At 65.7% G+C, this 14,397-nt stretch overlaps 1 protein-coding gene across 11 annotated transcripts in view; it reads right to left on the bottom strand.

Moving 5' to 3' along the window:
* The window catches only part of MAD1L1 (mitotic arrest deficient 1 like 1), a 308,486-nt gene that overhangs the window by 38,612 nt on the left and 255,477 nt on the right, over positions 1-14,397 (bottom strand). The window lies entirely within an intron of this gene.

The raw sequence follows: 14,397 nt of genomic DNA on the forward strand, positions 1-14,397 counted from the left end.
AGCTGCCCTGGACCCCCTCGGGGACGGGGACAGACCCCTCCTTGGGCTGACCCCCCAGGATCCATGGCCTGTCTGTAGCTAGTGTGGGTGCCCTCCCTGATGGGGTTGGTTTAAAAGGAGCAGGTGCAGAACGGCTCACCTTGGGGAGGGGTGAGGAGGACAGGGAGCCGGGATTCCAGAGAGAGAGCCCCCCAGCCTGGGCTGTCCGCCACCCCCCACTGGTTCTGGGTCCGTGGGGCACACAGCTGCCTCCTGAGGCCGCCTCCAGGAGGAAGCTAGAAGCGAGGGGCTGGCGGCTGAGCACCGGGTGGGTTCGGGTGGGAGCTGGGTCAACTACTGCGCAGGCCCCGACATGCTTGGCTGTGACCACGTGGCTGTGGGGTGCAGGGTCCCCCCCCCCCGCCCCCCGCTGGTCAGACGGACACAAGGGCTGAGCCCCTGGCCACAGACTCGCAGCAGCGGAATGGCTTCCTGACCCCAGGACCTGGCTCCCAACAACCTCAGGACCGCTCACACGCTGGGACACGCCGGGGTTCTGAACCCACATGTCGGGTCCTGTCTACACGGCCTGCAGCCGCCCCCCACCCCCACTCCCGGGCTCTGAATGAGGATCCTGGTGGCAGCACTGCCCCTGCAGCCTCCCCTCGGCGGCTGTGCTCCTGGACGTCCGAGCACCTGCCACTTGGCCGGCCCGCCGACCCGCTTGGTCCCCTGGCCTCAGACGCTCTTATTCTGGAGTTGAGAGCCTCTGCCGCGGACGTCGCCAGGCGAGTAATCAGACCGGGGGACCGAAAGGAAACGGGCAGCTCTGACCCCGGTGCTCTTCCCTGTCTCCTGCCGGCCCGAGCAGGTCGGACCAGTCAGCAGGGAACGTCGGCTCCCGGAGGGGCTTCCACCACCCTTCACCGCGCCAGGCACAGCGCTGCCTTTAGCAGACCCCAGACGGCCAGGGGGAAGATCAAACCCGCTGACAAGTGCATCCTGACCTTGGGGAAGGGAACCCCTCCGCCCTCAGCGTCGCAGTGCTGCCTGTCAGTCCACAGGCCCTGGAGCAGATGTGCCACCGGCCGCTCTCGGGACCACGCTCCGCGTACCCGGCACCGGGACCCCCGGCAGGCACCCCACAAAGCAGGGCCGGGACTTGGGGCTCAGGGGCGGCTCCCTGCAGGCCACACGGTGGGCTGGGGCAGGTGGGGCAAGAGGGAGGCTGCTTCCAGCAGAGCCCACCCAGCGAGGTGGTCTGGGAGGCCGGGGGCGACCTCCTCGGTTTGGGGCAAAATCAGTGTCTTGACCTCCGCCGCCGCTGCCGTTGATTCTTGCAGCGCAATTGCTTACACGCACGTGCACGCATACTTCTCAGGACGGTCTGGATGAGGTAAGTAACCGACAGGCCCTCCTCCTTGGAAACGGCGTAGCTCTGAGTGAGCGCAGGCTTCCTCTGGCGGGACCGGGTGGCCTGTGTGCGGGGCACTCGAGATGCTGTCCCAAGGCCCAGCGCCTGGCCTCCGGCCCGACCTGCGGGCGACGACCACGTGTGCTGACAGGGCCAGGAGGGCAGACGCGTGGCTCCCAGGCCTCGGCCAGGCTCCCGGCCACCCGCCCAGGACTCACTGCCACGGACACGCCCCAGGCCACTTGGCTGTGCCAGGGACGGTGTCACCAGACACTCGGGATGAGGATTCCCACGTCCGGGCCCAGCCCAGGCGCCCCTTCCCCCCCGGCGCTGGCCCAGAGTACGTCCACACACGGAGAGGTCCCCAAGGCCCTGTGCCCGGGCCGGACTCGGCAGGTCCTCCCGCCTCGCCACCCCCTCCAGCCCCTCCCTGCACATCTGGGGGTGGGAGGGGAGGCAGGTGGACCAGTGGGCATCAGGAAGAGAGGACCGGTTGCCCAGGGCCTGGGTGTGGAGCACAGGCCCCGGGGTGCAGGCAGGAGTGGACGTGGAGGTCCAGGAGCAGCGCCAACGCTCCCGACCTGGCGTGTGGCCTGGCTCAGGCCCACGGGCTGCCTCCAGCCACATCTGAGGGGCCGTCTGGCGGTCCGACCCCCAGCTGTCCTCACCGTCACCTCCAACACCCACCCCCCGGGAACTGCAGGCGGCGGCTGGGCGAGCTGTGTGGCCAGGACGCAGGACAAGCTCGACGGCGCTGTCGCGGCCGGCCGGCGGGGCAGGAGTCAGCATGACGCCTTTACACGCACTCATCTCCGGAGACCCAGGTCCCCGCCCCCAATCTGGACACTGGTTTTATCTTGGAGGAGTGGTCAGCGGTAGGCGGATGGATGGACAGACAGACAGAGAAGGGAGGCGTGGGCCCAGCCTGCCTCTGCAGGCCTCCAGCCCTGGTCTCGCGGCTGGCGGAGCCCGGCGGCCCCTCTACTTTACTCAAAGCGCACTCCGCACGGCCTTCAGTTTCCTTCTCAGCAGCTTGCAGGCAGAGGGCAGGGGGCCGTGGCGCAGTGGCAGAAACGGCCCCGGGCCCCGGCAGCAGCTCCTCCCCCGCTCGGCCAGACCCCACCGCCGACCCCACTCTGAGGGAGACCAGCGCCGGCACCCAGCACTGCCTGCTCCCCCTTCCGCTTCTGGGATGGCGGAGGCGCAGGGGGACAGCGCTCTGAAACAGGCAAAAGACCCCTGGGGCACCCCAGCGGTCCCGTGTGCCTGCCTGGCCCGGCGCTGGGCCCTGCGGACAGACCTCCAGCAGCAGCACCTGCTCCGAGCACCGTGACCTCCATCCTGGGGCCTCTCAAGGCCGCAGCCGAGTCCAGAAGGGCTCTGATCGCAGAGCAGTGCTGCCCACCGCCCGGCCACCCGTGGGGAAGGCAGCCCCTCACGGGGGAGGCAGCGGGCGGGGGGCAGCGCAGAGCAGGGACCGGAACACAGGTCTCTGGACTTCACGGCCGAGCTGCTTCCTGGCCCGAGCCTCCTGCCGGGACCACCGCGCTCTGAGCGGCCTCGGCCCAGGGCGGCCCAGGCGGCGGGTCAGACTCCCTGTTCTCCGGGCTCCCCCCCGCCCCATCTGGCGCGGTGTGGCCCCCGTCCTACTCGAGGGCCTGAGTCACCCAGACAGAGCTCTGAGCTTCTAAGAGGAGCCGGGCGCTGAGGAACGGCCTCTGCCCCCCGTGTCCACCTGCACAGGCGGCTTCAGACCGAAGAGCCGCTCCAGGGCCTCGCCCACACCTGGGCAGCGTCTCCCGCCTCGGGTTCTCCCTCACAGCCGTTTCCACGGCACAGCAGGGTATTTAGGGAGCATCCTCCTGCCGACAGGAGCCCAGGGGGCGGGACCGGGTCTCCTGGTCGGAACCGTGTCCCCAGAGCATTTCGAGGAGCACAGACGGCGCTGCTGTCGCTTGTCGCACACCACACCCCACAAAACCCCTAAAGGAGGCTGACCCAGGCACACACGCATGCACCCCCACCCCCCACACGTGCCCATCCCACGGAAGGAGGAGAGGCGGCGGACGCGGGGCTGGGCCGGAGGAGGGCTCAGCACACGGCGCAGGCACAGCAGGCAGGGCGCCAAGGATCCAGGCCTGGGTCTGTCCAAGGGGTCACCAGGGCTCCTCTGCCCAATGACAGCCCTGCCTCTCCCGAGCAGAGGACAGCAGGGACACCACGTCCAGCCTCACGCTGGTACAGAGGAGCTGTGGCTCCTGGCTCTGTTTCCGACGCCTGCCTCCCGAGGAGCCAGCCCCCACGATGCTGATGGCGCTGACCTGCCCCTCGGCTGTGCAGGGAAGGGGCCCGGTCCCGCAGGGGGCCGGAGGGCCTTCACCCCCCCCCCCGCACTCGGTCACCGCAACTGCCCGCGCCGGGGGATGCCCCCCGGTGGCTCTCTGAGCCTGGCAGGGCAGGAGGGGCTCCCTGCTGGCCCCCCACCCCTGGCAGCAGGGGTGCGGCCCCTCCAGGACATGGGCTGGGGCCACACCTCTGTGTTTAGTGGACGGACGAGCCCCAGACGGAGGCTCCCCGACCCACACGCGGATATCGGTCTGCCTCCTGGTGAGGGGTCAGCAGAGCTGCGGGGAGCTCCTGCCGCAAAGACAGAATGAAGCCCTGCAGGAGGCCACCTCTCCATCCGTGTCGGAGAATGGAGCAGAGCCCACCCGCTGCTGGACGTCCACGTGCAGCCAAGACAGAGGCCAGGGCCCTGCAAACACAGTGCTCAAGACAGTCCCGGACAAGAGCGGAGGAAAGACCACGCGAGAGGCTGGGGCCCCCGTACCCAACTAACAGGGGTTCGCAAGACCTCAGAAGGAGGGTGGGAGTGAAAAATTCAAGAAAATCCCCAAAAGCCTCTGCAAGCAAAGGGCGTGTCTCTCCGGGCTGCGGAGGCCGCCGTGATGATGCTCAGAGCACGCGGGCGCCGGGGACAGGGGGACGTCCGAGCCTCGGGACCACCTCCTAAAACCGAGCAGACCCTCAGCGGAGGGCAGCCTGCAAAGCGCTGGGGAACCGGGCTTCCGCCTGGAACGTTCCCCTGGGCCAAGAGCTGGTCTGCGGGGACAAGGTCTCAGAAAAGACCCCGCGCCCGCCGTCCTCAGCTCCGGAGGACATGCCCTGACAGACCAGAGACGGGCAGGGGGACGCAGCAGGCAGCTGCCCCGGGGACGGGGGTCCGGTGAGCGCCAGGCAGGGGCCCGAGGGGAACACGGCCCAGGAAAAGGAAGCCAGCCCACAGCTGACGGGCGGCAGCTCAGCCAGGCGATCCCAGGGCGTGAGACACGAGGGGAAACCAGATGGAGTCCAGGACAGAAGGACAAAGCGCGCCCAGGAGGGAGATGGGGACCCGTAACCACGGGACGCTGCGCGTTCCGGCCGTGAGACGAGGTCCCGCGTCCCGCACGTGGATCTAACCCGGGGTGGGACTTGGCCACCAGGGGCGGGCGGGCAGGGAGCCGTGTGCGTGGTCACATGGCTTGAAAGCCGAGGCCGCGCCTGCCCCAGGGACCAGAGCCACGTGCGCGCCGGCCTTCACTCAGGGCGCGAGGCGTGGTGCACGGCAGGGCTGCGTCTGCCTCGCTCTGAGCCCACGTTGGCATCTGCTTTCGTAGCCGTGAAAGGGACCACCCCACGTGCCCTGGTGCCCTGGGAGGACAACCCGGGGGGTCAAGGCAGACGGGTGGGGGCTGCTCCCTCCGCCCTCCTGCCCGCGCCCGCTCTTGCGTGCGCCGACCAGGGTCATGACAAAAGCACCGGGTGACCACAGGGGCTCCGAAAGGGCTTTCGTCCCTGAGGCAATGGTGACGAAAGCCCAGGGCATCTGGGGACACTAGTGCTGAGACAGGGCCGCCCAGTGGTGGGTGGGGGCCACCCTGGGACAAGGGGCGAAGGGACCAGCCCAGGTCACAGACACAGAGATCCGAGCCCAGTGCTGGCGGAGGCCCAGCTCATCACAGGCCGGCAGGCGGGGCTCCTGCGGCGACGGTTCAGGAGCTGGAAGCCGCTTTGGAAATTTTCCTTTGGGGACTCAGGACAGAGTCATTTCTCTTTCTGAAAAGTGAATAAAAAACACTTAGGCAACGCTAAGATTTCCAGGCTTTAAGAAACCAACAAAAAGGACGAATATTTCACCGTTAAAAGAGCAGCCCTCTGAGCCGGGGCTGAGCTGGCGGCTGTTTCTAGACGCGGTGCACGCTCACAGGCCGCCAGGGCCACAGGCAAAGAGGAAGGACTTAAGGCTGCCCATGGGGGAGGGCAGGGCGTGGGGGCGCGAGGGGGGGCACCGCCCACTCTTCCAAGAGCCAAGCTGGCTGGTGGCCTGGGGACAGCAGGTCTCAGGTCTTCCAGAGCCCCAAGGGGCAACGCCAGACCCAGACCGGAGCCTGGACATGGGGACACATGAGAGGACAGGGTGCAGCCGGGCCCCCGGGGGAGCTCCGGACGGGGGTGCCGTCCTGTCACCAGCGGGTCCCTGAAGCGCAGTGGCTTTGGGCTCCATCCTGAGCTGGGCTTCGAGGGGCTGGGGGCAGCACAGGAACGTGCTGGTCTGGGCCTGGGAGGTCTGGAGAGGAGGGACCGTGGGCATGAGGGGGTGGCCGGAGCCTCAGGCCAGGAGGCGGGGGGTGGGGGGAGGTAAACACGTGCCCCCACGCATCAGCAGCGGGTTCGGGGGTGAACGCCAACGTGTTCTGAGTTGGTCCCTGCAGGCGAACAAAGGCCGGGGGCTGCCTCCGGGATGGCTGCACCCCCAGAGGAGGCTGAGCGAGGGGGAGGAAGGCGGCTGAGCGAGGGGGAGGCAGGGGCCTTCCCAAGGAAGCCCGGCGGCCGGTGCAGTGGGGAGGCCGAGGAGCCCATGGGGCCTCTGGGTCCCTGGGGAACACTCGGGGGCCCCAGCAGACGGGGAGGACGGCTGGCTTGGCTCAGGCCCAGCGCTGGGCCACGCTTCCAGGCTGAATTATTCATGTCTGGTAACTTCTAAACTATTTCAGTTTTACATTTTAAATATTTAATAATTAGCCATCAAATATTGATGCAATTTTATTAGCAACCATGGGAGCCAGCACTACAGGGCAATGACTGGGTGCATGTCCTGTCCCAGCTGGCCATCTGGAGGGACGAGGGGACGGTGGCCTCCTACGAGTGCCGGGCTCTGGGATGGTTTCACAGAGGCGCAGAGCAGTGGCCTGACATGGCAGGGGCCTCCCACTGGTCCTCGCGGACGCCACCTTCCTGTCCCAAGTTCCAGGAGAGGAGAGGGGTCTGTGTGTGGGCAGGTGCCAAGGGGCACGCGGCCAGCCTGCCCAGATCTGCGCGTGCCCGAGCCAGCTGGGTGTCTCCGGGTCCCCGGCCCCGCCTTCGCCACACAGCACTCAGGCAGGACACCTCTCCCGGAAAGGGCGCGGCGGGGCACCACTGTCCCCCACTGCTGGCTTCTGTGATAGGACAACAGGAGCCTGACACCCACTGGCCAGGGCCTCCTGCCACCAGAGGGGACGGCAGTGCTTGGGCGGTCTGGAGCAGAGGGCCCGGGAACAGTCTCTCCATCATGAGCCCGTGCTCCCCGCTGGGCCGGAAATTGCACGTTTCACAGGAGAGGAGACACTGGCCCTGGAATTACATGCAGATGAGCAGAGCGCGTGCCCACCGCCAGGCTGCCTGGCAGACGCCCGCCTGGGTACGCGCGGTGCCGGCTTTCAAACGGGCGTCTCTGTATGATTAACTGCTCACTCGGCGAGCGGCTTGTCACCTTTGCACAGAGACGATGGGAAAAGACACCAGCAATTACAGCCCACCAGATTACGGGGTGGGAGACTCCCGGGGTGACAGCGGGCGCTCATGTGACATCACATTCTCAGGAAGGCGCCCTCCCCCACAGCCGAGACAGCAGCCCGAGCCCCGGAGGACGCCCGCCCAGCCAGAGCAGCGCCGGCCTCTTTCAGGAGGGGAGGCCCGGCTGGGCCTGGATGGAGGCCGCGGCCTGTGTCTCACCGGGCCGGGGGTGGCCCCGAGCTGCCCGGCAGACGTGGGCATGGGCCCAGAGAGGGTAAGTTCCCTGCTCAACGACACGCAGCCAGAGAGCAGAGAAGCCAGGCCTTCAGGGTGGGGCGGGCCCCCTGAGGCCCTCGGGCGCCAGCACGGCTGCGAGGAGCCCCCTTGGTCAGAAGGCTGCCCGCTGCCCAGGCCACCGGCAGGGCCTCTCGGGCGCCCGCGCTGGGTACCTTCGTGGAACGTGCTGCCCTCTGACGTGACTCATCATCTGCCTGCTTGGTCACCACCCACTTCTCCCAACCAAGGCACCCCCACCCCGCAAGGGCGGGGCCCGCGCCGTGCTGTTCGCAGCTGCCCGGGCGGCGGGCGGCGGGATCGGAAACGCTGGCCCAGTGAAGGCCTAACTCGCCCTGTGCACCGGCTCGTCCGAAGCTCTGCGACGAGCCTACGAAGCACCACCAGGCGCGCCCCCTTCTCACGGGCTGGGCACCTGAGGCTCAGGCAGGTAGCAGCAGACTGCTGAAGCCGTGCTCATACGTGTGTTCCCGACACGCACACGCACTCACCCAGGCGCACACACGTGCTCACACAGGCTCACTCATGCACCCATGTGTGCAAGGTCACATGCCTGTTCACACACGTATGCCGGAGCCAGACACCACCCAGAGCAGGGAGCACGACACAAACCCCGAGACAGCACGGGATAGGACGGGGCGCTGCTGACGGCAAGTTTCTGGCGACTTCCCTGCAGGTGCTCCAGGGGTGACCTGGGCAGAGGAGGGGCCGAGGCACTGGGCAGGACAGAGGTTCCTGGAGAGTGGCAGGATGAGGTGCGGCCTGGCTCCCTGGCTCCGGGAGGGGATGGAGCAGGGGACGGAGGCAGCGAGACGCTGGCCGTCGTGGCGCCCGTGCCGGCTCCGGCGGAGGTTGCAGGAGGCTCTGGCGCTTTCTGCACTCCGCCTGCTGCATGTATCATTAACTCCTGACAGTGGGCTTAACAGAAAACGAATTCCCTGGAAGGCGAGCTCCCTCTCAGAGGGGGCAGCCTCTTCAGAGCTCATCTTTTATTGACTGAGTCATTTTCGAGTCAATCCGTCTGCTTTCGGCAAGACAAGAGTTTTAAATCTTCTGTTTCCTTCCTTCCGAGACGCGGTGGTCTAGTAAGAGCGGCTAATGTACGCGGCCGGGCTCAGGCCTGCAGGTGACGGCTCCTTCGGACAGCAGGGGATGAAGGACAGGAGGACTCGGAACCGCCGGGCAGCGGAGCAGCCCCGAGGGGCCGGCCGGGGGCGGGGGGAGGACACAGGCTTCCCAGCAGAGCCGGACTCGGGGTCTGGGATGCGGAGCCACCGTGTGAAGAGCATCTGGGCTCTGTCTGTAAGAAGGAACGTGCCAGACGCACACGCTCGGCCTGGAAGGTGGGAGGGGGCATGGGGGAGGCCCCCTGGGGCGGCACACACTTCACCATCGGGACCTCGGGCCTGGACGTGGCCCTGGCGTCCCAGGGTCTGCTTGGGGGATCAGCAGCCTGGGTCTCCATCCGAGAAGGGCGCTGCGGCTCAGAGAGGTCGCGTGACTAACCTGAGGACACACAGCGGTTGGTGGCAGAGTCAGTACTGGAAATCAGGAATCTGTCTGAACTCTGCTGCCTGGACCGACACCCAACCACGTGCAGGCCGGTGGCTCCCACCGCTGGTCTGGCCTCCGGAAACACCCTTCTCCTTCCAGCCTTTGCTCAGCTGCTACCTCTCCGAGAGGCCTTCACGCACAAAGAACCACAGCGCCACCTGCGCGCAAATGTCCGGCGCAGCGAGGTGAGGGAGGAGGGAGACTCCCCGGGGGTGCCCCCCCCGCCGAGCCCCTGAGGGGGAGACGGCCCTGCCGACACCTGGGTTTTAGCCAAGTGAGACTTGTGACCCCAGAGCTGTCAGGTGACACACCTGTGCTGTGGAGCCGTGTGGTTTGTGGTGACACGTCTGGCTGGCGGTGTGGTGAGCTGACACAGCCAGATGTGCGCATTTCCCAGGCCGTGCGCTCCCTGGGGGCGCAGTCATGATCCCGGGGCCATGTACTGTGGGCTGGGCAGCCCTGCAGCCTCGGAGGGCATGGTGTAGACAAAAGGTCAAACGCCAGCCCTGATGGGGCCACATTCCAACTAGGGACCCAGAGAGACCATGTGGACAAGGCAGGCGGCATCCAGAGGGCAGCAGCGGGCAGAGCGCGGACAGGCCGGGGGCACTGCCCCAGAAGGACAGCTGGGGAGGCCCTGGAAGAGCGTGGCACAGGCACAGGGACCATGTGCCAAGGGCCCGCGGTGGGGACGCGCCTGGACTGCCCAAGGAACGCGAGGGCGGCCCCGACTCACACGTGTCCCCGGGGACGCAAACAGTCCCTCCACGCTCAGGGAGGTGGGAAAACACAAGCCGTCTGTCCGCAGGTGCAGGCGCAGGCGCAGGCGCAGAGAACCTGGACCAGAAGCAGCCCATCAACTGGTCCCCAAGCAGCAGCACAACCAGCAACCGGACCTCAAGGACGAACCCTGACCCTGTACACATACACCAGTTCTCCGATGTGGACCCCAGGCTTGGCGTGAAAAAGCCTCCAGAAGGAAAACAGGAGGTCACAACCCACAAAAGAAGGAAGGGCCAGATCAGGCTCCATCAAGATTCAAACCATGCGTTCCTCAAAGACAACACTAAGGAAAAGAAGAAAACAATCTACGTGAAAAGGGAGCCGGAGCGTCCTGTGGACTTTTTCCAGGGGAGACGCAGGTGGGCACGAAAACGTGCCAGGCGCCACCGTCTTCCAAGAAACGCGGCTGAACCGAGACACCACCTCCACGCGTCTGGAGGCTCCACCCCAGGCCAGAGAACACGTTAGAAGGACGGGGGCTCCAGGGACACCCCCGGGGGACACCAAATGCTGCCACCACTTTGGAACACACTGCAGCGGCTTCTTCAACACAAATTTATCAGAGGACCGAGCAGCTCCTCTCCCACCGCGGAGACCCGTAAACCTAGGCCACACGCGGGCTGGTACCCAAACGTTTGCAGCAGCACCACTCGCAGCAGCCAAGAGGTGGCGGCAGCCCGAGTGGGCGTCGCCCGATGGGGACGGACACGGTGATGGTGCGGGTGCGTGCAGAGCGGCCACGGACGGACGCAAAGGGCGGTGGCGCGGCTGCTGCACAGGCGGCCAGGGCGGGACCACACGCACGATCCCCTTGCCTGGAGGGTCCAGGGAAGACGAGCCGTGCGTGGGACCCAGGGCAGGGCTGATGGGCTGCGGGTCGGAACTGGCACTCACGGCAAACAGGAAAAAGGGGTCCTTTGGGCCGCTGGAGCTGAAAAAGTCAGACCCCGGGGATCATACACTCGCTCAAAGTCCCTGTACACGTGAAACAGGGGACGCTTGGGAGTTTAGCTGTCTCCTTTTTCAAAAAGGACTAAGGGCAGTTTTACGTTCAGGGCAAAACTGAGCAGAAGCCACAAAGACTCCTGCACTCCAGCGCACGGGCCGCCTCCCTCACGACCACCAGCCCCGCCAGATGGGGCATCGGTTACAGGGGCCGAGGCTGCCCCGACACGGCACGGTCACCCCAAGTCCGAGTGTGCTCACGCGGGGTGCCGCCCATGCCACGGGACTGGACACACCACGTCCTGCGTCCACGGCCTCACTGGCCTGGACGTCTGCGCTCGCCTGCTCCTCCCTTGGCTTCGCGGGCAGACACCGCCGCTGCCGCCGCTGCCCCCCCCCCCCCCCGGGCTCTGCCTCCTCCAGAGGCCATGGAGCCTTTTGAGACCCGCTTCTCTGAGCAAGGGATGTGCACGTGAGCCGCCTCCTCTGGTCTCTCCGTGACTCCAAAGCCCGGGTGACAGCCCATCCCCGGACGGACCACAGTCTGTCTGTCCAGCCACCCACTGGAGGACACTGCGGCTGCCTGCAGGTTCTGGCGGTCACAGGCTTTCGCGTGGACGTGAACTGTCTCCTCCTTTGGGTGAAGGTTAAGGAGCGGGACGGCCGGTCACAGGGCAGCTGTCTGCCCCACGGCGTGCTCCCGCCAGCAGCAGACGAGGTTCCCGGTGGCCCGGTGCCCCGCGGCGTGCGGGGGGGGGGGGGGGGGGTCAGCGCTGCAGATCCGGGCCCCTCAGCCGGGGCGGCGCTGGGGCCTCACGGAGGCTGGGGAGTTGGGTCCTGCGCGTGCTCATGCTGCCCTCCTAGCGACTGGCGGCGGGGACGGGGCCCCACAGACAGCTTCTCTGCACGAAGAGTCCCCCAGAACGACCCCCCCGCCTGTTTTCTGAGCAGGCTGCCTGGCCGGGGCCATCGGCTCCGTCCCAGAGCAGTGGGAGAGGGCCGGGGAGGGGACGCATCAGGTCTGGCCTGGCTGCAGGACATGTGGGCGCCGCGTCCACGCGGCAGGGTCACCCGGGGACTTGCTCACACGGAGCAGGCCAGGAGGAGCTGGGTGCAGCCGCCAGGAGACCGGCAGGCCCGCCCTGTCCTCGGCCCTGTCTGCCTGCAACCCGGAGATTAAATTACACGACTTCCTCACACTCCAATTAAACGCCTAATTGATGGTGTTGTCCTCACTACCTGACACCAAGAATAAACAAACAGTGTGGGGAGAGAACAGCCCGGGACACACAGCGATTAAAGTGCCAACCGGTTTCAACACAGCACACGGTCTGCCAGCAGGAAGGACAGGGCCTGGTGCCGCGGGCAAGGGCAGCGCCCGCCTCTCACACACCGATAGGCCGGAGGCCCGGAGCAGGCTGAGAACACGGGACTCTGGTGGCCCCGCCCTGGGTCCCCAGCTCTGGAGAAGCCACCTCAGTGGCAGTGATGACTGTCTCAGCACCTCTGGGCGGCTCTGGGCAGTGGCGGCTCTGGGCAGCTCTGAGCAGTGGCGGCTCTGGGCGGCTCTGGGCAGTGGCAGCTCTGGGCAGTGGCGGCTCTGGGCAGTGGCGGCTCTGGGCAGCTCTGAGCAGTGGCGGCTCCGGGCAGCTCTGGGCAGTGGCAGCTCTGGGCAGTGGCGGCTCCGGGCAGCTCTGGGCAGCTCTGGCAACGACAGTGACTGTCCCCGGCCCCCCCGGGAGAGTCTGTGCAGACCCCACTGCGCTCTCACCGGGTACGTCACTGGGCTCACAACTGCCCCGTGGGCTTCTGGGCTCAGGTCACAGATGGGAAAGCTGAGGTGCATGCCCAAGCCACCCAGCAGTTCGGTGGCAGAGTAGGGCTTGAACCCAAGTCCTCTGGCCCCCTGGCCCCCTAGTGACCTCTGAACTGGACCCCTCCACCGGAGCTGGCAGGTCACCCCTGTGACCGAGGCAGGTGGCACTGTCGGGCAAAGGACAGACAGGCCCCTGCAAATGGGCTGATGCTCACACAAGCCGTCATTGTCACTGCACACTCGTGGCACCAAGGCCTGGCGGGTGATCAGCCTCAGCTCAGAGCAGAGGGGACGAAGGCCCAGGGGACATGAACCGGCCAAGGTCCCACGGCAGGGCCACGGGGTGCGGACTGGCAGGGTGGTACCTCTTGGTCCTGAAAGTCACGCGGCCAGACTAGGGCTGGGGGAGGCCGGGGCAGCTGCCGAGGAAGTACCGCTGCTCTTCCTTCCCCGCCTCAAGAGTGAGCGTGACCCAGCCCCCCCATGCGCCCCTCACCCAGGCACCCTGGCGTCCTGCGGCCAATGTGCGGCCGGCCTCACCAGGGGACCTGGGGCACGGCCATCTGGCAGGTGGGAAGCAGAGGTCGGGGGAAGCCCGAGGCCGGGACGGGCCCTGAGCCCAGGCTGAAGAGCAGAGGCCTGGGGACCTCATTCGGCGGAGACCAAGGGGCGTCTGGTGCTCGCGGGGCACAGGCTCCCCTCCGTGTCCCTCCAAACTCTCACAGGGCGGGCGCAGCCGCAATCACAGCGGGACGGGGCTCACGGCCTGCCTGGTGGAGGCGGATGGCCGGGACCCTGAGCTCCCAGCCCCTGCAGCAGATGGGGGGGAGGGGGCGCCTCAGGGGGCTCCAAGCACCCAGGGGGACACCCCTGCCCACGGTCCCTCTTTGCCCCTGGCACCCTCTGGCCTACCCAGAGAGAAGGCGGCCAGGCGGAAAACGCGACGCGCCCGCCAAAGTAATTTATACGTTTAATGCAACGTCCATAAGACAGAAGACCTGACAGAGCACTTCTGAAATCCGCTCAGGATAACAAGCAGGAAAGAAAAACCTGATGGAAAAAGAAAGGGAAACGCCGTGTTCGACCCCAGACACGAAAGGAGACTTTCAGCTGTTCCTGAAATTCCTAAAAATATGGTACAGAAAAAGGAAATAAAAAACCCAGAAAACGCGATTAGAGATCCTACTATGTGAAAGAATTAAGTAAAGCTAAGGACGCATCCTAAACCCAGAGGGAACGACTACCTGAGAAGCGGCACGGGGGCGGCTGCTGGTGGTCCGGGGAAGGGAGAGTTGAGAGCTTGACCTTGCACCAAAAACCAAGAGGCGTTTCAAGTAAATCGGATCTCTAAATATCAAAAAGAAGCCTCCAAAAAATCCCAGAAGGAAATAGAATTCTTTATCAAATCACTGAAGAACGGTCCAAGCTTAAAAGCAATGGAGTGAATAGATGAGATTCCAAAATAAGTTAAAACTTTCTACATAAAATAATCATAGAGAAACACTAGAAGGGAAGCTTCTACATAAACCGAACAAAAAAGGAGAGAGAGGCACTTTGGTCACGATGAGACCCTTTAGAGAAGAGGAAATAAAACATTCTCATTAGTAATCAAGGAGACGCACATAAAAAGGAGATGCCTTTTTAGTAAAACATTCAAAGTATGCAGTAAGGGCGCTGCCGCTGCGGCACAGTGGGTGAAGGACCTGGCCCGTCTCGGTGGCGACTCTGGCTGGATCCCTGGCCTGGCGCAGTGGGTTAATAAGGACCCAGCCTTGCCGCAGCTTCGGCTCAGACG

This window comes from Phacochoerus africanus, chromosome 5, assembly GCF_016906955.1.
Source record: "Phacochoerus africanus isolate WHEZ1 chromosome 5, ROS_Pafr_v1, whole genome shotgun sequence".
NCBI classification, from domain to species: Eukaryota; Metazoa; Chordata; class Mammalia; order Artiodactyla; family Suidae; genus Phacochoerus; species Phacochoerus africanus.